Source organism: Danio rerio, chromosome 14 (assembly GCF_052040795.2).
Source record: "Danio rerio strain M-AB ecotype USA chromosome 14, GRCz13ab, whole genome shotgun sequence".
In the NCBI taxonomy this organism is placed as follows: Eukaryota; Metazoa; Chordata; class Actinopteri; order Cypriniformes; family Danionidae; genus Danio; species Danio rerio.
This window is the reverse complement of record NC_141034.1, coordinates 8,744,001-8,750,000: the sequence shown is the minus strand read 5'-3', so window position 1 is coordinate 8,750,000 and position 6,000 is coordinate 8,744,001. Positions and strand designations below refer to the sequence as shown.

Below are 6,000 nucleotides of genomic sequence, written 5' to 3'. Positions count from 1 at the left end.
ATTTTAAAAAGGAGGCGTGGCACCTAACCCCACCCCTAACCCAAACCATCATTGGGGGATAAGCAAATCGTACTAAATTGTACGAATTAGATCGTACGAACTCATACGAATTAGCCACTAAATGAAAAACGTACAAATTGCCGTGAGATTGTGTTGGTTTTTTAGACTCTCCGTGGTTGTTTTTTTTTTTTTTATTATACAGGATTATAACGTCCAACTGTTGTAAAAACACACTCGTAGCAGTGTGATGGCTGTATATTGTCACTGGTGGGACACTAAAGCACACAAACCAACACACACCTCCCACCTGTGCCAATTAACAGCCATATTGCACTGCTACTAGTGTGATATTGCTCATATATAACAATATATACTATTATATTATATACTATTAAATACTATTATTGTAACGAAGGGTCTGACACAGAGGGATCCATTTGCAGTATATTTATTAAACAGAGTTTAATAACAATAAGCACACAGATGGTACTTGTGTGCGAACTCACATCAAACACAGCAGTATCAGGTCAAAGGGCTGGCGGCAGGCAAACACAGGGTGAGTAAGCAGGCATGGGTCAGAGGAAGGTGGCGAGGATCAAAGTCGGTAATCAGGCTAGGGTTCAGGGCAGGCTGCAGGCAAGACAAGGTCGAGATACAGTACAGGTAAGCAACGGGAAAGCAGGCAAGGAAGAGTACCGCTCAGTGGTGTTTGCTGTGGCAGAACAACACTTCGTAATGAGGTGTGTGTGTGTGCTGCTTAAATGAGAGTGTTTGCTGATCAAGGTGATGTGCTGCAGGTGTGTAAGTGGCAATCAGTATTTGGGATGACGTAATGCTAGAAGTCCGGTGATGATGACCTCTGCTGGCCAGCGAGGGGAATGACTGGGACCGAGTCGGTGACAATTATATTATATTATATTATATTATATTATATTATATTATATTATATTATATTATATTATATTATATTATATTATATTATATTATATTAATTATATTAAGTTATATTATATTGTATTATATTAAGTTATATTATATTATATTATATACATTATATTATGTTATATTATATTATATGATATGATATTATATTATATTATATTATATGATATTATATTATATTATATTATATTATATTATATTATATTATATTATATTAGTTATATTATATTAAGTTATATTATATTATATTATATTATATTATATTAAGTTATATTATATTAAGTTATATTATATTATATTATATTATATTATATTATATTATATTATATTAAGTTATATTATATTATATTATATTATATTATATTATATTATATTATATTACATTATATTATATTATATTATATTATATTATATTATATTATATTAATTATATTAAGTTATATTATATTATATTATATTAAGTTATATTATATTATATTATATTAAGTTATATTATATACATTATATTATGTTATATTATATTATATGATATTATATTATATTAGTTATTCTATATTAAGTTATATTATATTATATTATATTAAGTTATATTATATTAAGTTATATTATATTATATTATATTATATTATATTATATTATATTATATTATATTATATTATATTATATTATATTATATTATATTATATCATTCTTACACTAACAAATATGCTAAGGATGACATACAGTATGTCAGTGTCCATTTTTAAGTCAGATAAAGAGCAATGGAGATTGAAACGCGACTAACTCAATATAATGTGGCGACTGGGAGCTGTCAGTTTTTGATAAACCCATATACGAGATTTATTCATTTATTTATTTTGAATGAGCAGATCTCTCCTGTTTGTGTCTAATTTGCATTTTTGCACCCAAGCGTAAAAATGAGCTGGTGAACACCCACCCTGTCATCCTGATGTTCATCCGAGGGGAAACTGGAAGAGAAACCCATATTACAGCAATTGAGAGAGGGGTAGAAAAAAAGAGAAAAGCAGCATTCACCTGTGCTAATGATACTTGAGGGACCGGAGGGTGGGTTTATGGGCTCTGCTTGTGTAGTTGAGCGAGAGAAAATGAAAACTGTGGTCTGGGGATCAGGAAGACCACAACAGCAGACCACCAGACACTGTCAATCTTAATCACTTATTCATTAGACCTCCACCCCTCGTCCATCTTTTCGTCCCATGGGATCCAGTGGAGGCAGGTTGGGGGTGGTTGGGACGTCCCGGCTTAACAGCAGGAGGAATCCTGATGGAGTGTCTGTGTTGGGACTGTCGAGGAAGGTGGAGTGTCCTGTAAAGAGATGGGGGATGAGAGGAGACACAAACAGAGGTGTTTTTTAAGGGGGGAGGGGTGAGAATTGAAGTAAGGTGCTGAGGAGCTTAAACAGATGGAAATCATTGTACCATGGATGGATGCTTAGAGACAGACTCAATGATAGATATGTTTATCTGTATGCCAAGATGTAAATTACTTCAATTGAATATTATAAACATATATTCCAAACACTTTAAGGTCTCATCTGCAAACATTAGATGAAATAAACCGTACACTAGCTGAAAACTTTTTGCAGAACTTACTAAATACTTAACATCAGTAAATTACAAAATGTCCAAAACTCAGCGGCCTGAATTCTGACAGGGACTAAAATCAGAGAACTCATTACTACTGTTTTGTAATCTCTCCATTGGCTACCAGTCAAATATCATATTGATTTTAAACTCCTTATGCTTACATACAAGGCCCTGCATGGTTTGTCTCCCCACTAACTCTCTCCGGCACAGCCTATCCGTGGACGCATAGTGACGCTGACGCGCACCTTTCAAAAAATGTTGTAAAGATGCCTAGCGCAAGCTCTGTGATTGGTTGGCTTGGTTGAGATGACGAGTGTGGGCGAGATGAGCCCGATGAAGAAACTCGACACAGAGGAACATAAACACCTACTGCCAGCTAGCGTTTTGGAAGTGTTATTGGTCTGCAAATACAAACAGCGCGCAGAAGTATAAATGCATGGCTACGCGCGTTACATGCGATTTGGTTTACGTCGATCACTTGATGCAGAAGTATAAACCAGGCTTAAGTTTTACCTAGCGGATCCCCTTCCAGCTTTGACCCAACACTAGGAAACACCATTAGCAGACAATATGTCACTTTAGACTATTAAAAATGTTCAAAAAAGTCACTTTCATAAACTTTTCGAGGTTAAAAAGTTTCTGGAAGTGAGATCCTATAATGCAATTCAAAAGCAGGGGAAAGAAATTAGTAAAATAAAAACATAAACCATGATTCATTCATTCTTTTTTTTCCACAAGGCTTAGTCCCTTTATTTATCAGGGGTTGCCACAGCAGAATGAACTGCCAATTTAGAGCGTACTCACACTATGTACAGTTGCCTTGAATCTGGCCAAAGCACGCTTGTCCCCCCTCCCGTCTCCCCCGACGGCCCGCACTCACATTACATTCGAGCCTGGGCACGCTTATATCATCGATGATGCACTGTTCAGTAAGAAGTGCTTTTGCTCAACACAATATACATTTCTTCAGTTATATGGTTTTAGTCATTTGGGATGCGGTGAAACACATTCAAATATTTTGCCGAACAGATCAGTCACTTTTGACACTCATAAACAATCACAAAGTCCTCGTGCTGCAGGTATTAGGAGGTTTGCTGAAGGTGCAGCTGTCGTGCAGTGAGGGGTTTGTGTCTTTAGTAATCCCTGACAGTTTGCGTTCATTGAATAGTAAAAATTATTAATAAATCCATACCAAACAGTCATGTAAAAGTCACGTCTCGGTTCAGTTTCGGGCTCAGGCGTGCTTTGCACTTACACTACAAGCGTACCACGCCAAAGCTTAAGTAAACCGCGCTCCGGCACACCTCTTCCAACCGGGCCAGGATCGGCCAAGGTTCAGAGCACTCACACTTCTCAAACAATCTGGGAAACGGGCCTGGGCATGGTTCGGATAGCATAGTGTGAGTATGCAATTATCCAGCATATGTTTTACTCAGTGGATGCTCTTCCAGTCACAACCCAGCACTGGAAAACACCCATACACTCTCATTAACACATACACTCATACACTATGGCCAATGTAGTATATTCAATTCACCTACATGTCTTTGGACTGTAGGGAAACCACATTATCTGGAGGAAAACCACGCCAACATGGGGAGAACATGCAAACTCCACACAGAAATGCCAACTGACCCAGCCGGGACTGAAACCACAAACCTTCTTGCTGTGAGTCGACAGTGCTAACAACTGAGCCAACGTGTCGCCCAAACATTAATTAAAAAATAAAAAAAATTGCTTATTTACTGATATTTTGTTCAATGTATAGGCTGAAATTAATTCCTGCCCATCTTATCATTTCCTTTAAATCCACAAAGTACAACTCTAAATGAATCTCGGTCAGTCCCTTTTGATGAGTAAGTGCCACCTATAATGCATATATATATATATATATATATATATATATATATATATATATATATGTTCTTTTTTTCCGATGAACTATTCCTTCAAAGAAAATGAAGTTATCTTGGCTGGGAGGGACGGTTGGGTGGGTGTCTTCACTGATGGATATATGATGGATGGAGAGTGTGATGGATCGAAATGAATGATGGATGGAAGGAGGGAGGGAGAGAACCGAGTGTGACAGAGACGTGGGAAGAGGAGGCAGAGTCTGGCCTCGGGGATACTTAGCAAGCGAAGACAGTCAGAGCTAGGGGACATTGCGGATGCAATCTGATTGGTCATTTGTGAGTCTTCAGTCCAGGGAGGAGAATGAAAGAGACGTAGCCGCTTTCCCAGAGGCCTCTCTTGAACCCTGCTCTTCTGCTCCCAAAGGGTTTTCACACCACACAATACACACTGGCTGCAGGCCAGCAGGACTGTCCAAACACAAACATACATGGACAGAAGGAGCTGAAGATGTAGTGTGGCCAACATAAAGATTGCCTGGAGAATTGGTTGGTTTAGCATGGGAAAGGGGAGAAGTTGGAGCGCAGATGCAAGGCATTGTGGGTAAAATCCATGGGGACGGCCAGGTAAGAGAGGTGGTTAAATAAAGCTGAGTCAGCGAGACTTACGAAAGAAGGAGATACAGGATAGAGCAAATGATAAATATCATTACTTTTCTAGTGCTGGGTCATGGCTGGAAAGGCATCCGATGCATAAAACATATGCCAGAGAGGTTGGTGGTTCATTCTGCTATGGTGACCCCTGATAAATCAGACACTAAGTCGAAATGATCCTTCAGAAAATTCTGATTGATGAAACAAAAATTGAAATAAATATTTATTTTACATGTAAATCTTTTGAAAGAGACTGTTCTGATCTGATTTGGGGCTTTTTCTCAATATCAAGTACACTTAGTTCAGTCTTGCATCCTTTCATTTTAAGTTCAGACTTTGCAAGTTTGATATAGAAAACAAGGGGAACAGTGTAGGCCTACTTTATAACGTCATTCACATCACCATTGCTATGTTGTTTTACTATCTTAACAGTACAATGAAAACAACTGCCTATTTTTATTTTGATAATAACTTTACAGACACCAAAAATGTGTAGCTACATATTTATATGACCATCTTCTTCACTGCATGCACATTCATAACAAAACGGAGCCTATAACATAACTGCCTCCTTTCATTTTCAATGAAAAATACAAAACATACCCTGTGTCTTTTGCTGGATATCAGTTGTAATAATCAATGGCAATCAGTAATACGATAAGTTATACACTACAGGAAATAAAGGCAAGTCAAATGTGCAGAATCGGTGTACATGGTTACATTAGTTAATATATTAACATCTCTTTGCGCTCAGCCAAAACACATTACTTAAGAACACGTAATAAATTCAAAAGACCAAAGAGTCGTTAGATAGAGAAAAGGTGAATTAAATATCATGTTTAACAACTATAGTGAGATGAGATCCAGAGGTAAATCCTTGATGAGCTGTCTGACGTGCGCTGCTCTCATCTGGGGAGCTGTGCTCAAAGCACCCACTGACTGCCTGG

At 37.3% G+C, this 6,000-nt stretch overlaps 1 protein-coding gene across 2 annotated transcripts in view; it reads right to left on the bottom strand.

Annotated features, from left to right (window-relative positions):
- The window catches only part of psd2 (pleckstrin and Sec7 domain containing 2), a 197,712-nt gene that overhangs the window by 125,444 nt on the left and 66,268 nt on the right, over positions 1-6,000 (bottom strand). For both annotated transcript variants that reach the window (XM_087281067.1, XM_087281070.1), the window contains one exon: positions 1,978-2,268. The gene's annotated coding sequence lies outside the window, so the exon portion shown is untranslated. The remainder of the gene's footprint in view (positions 1-1,977; positions 2,269-6,000) is intronic.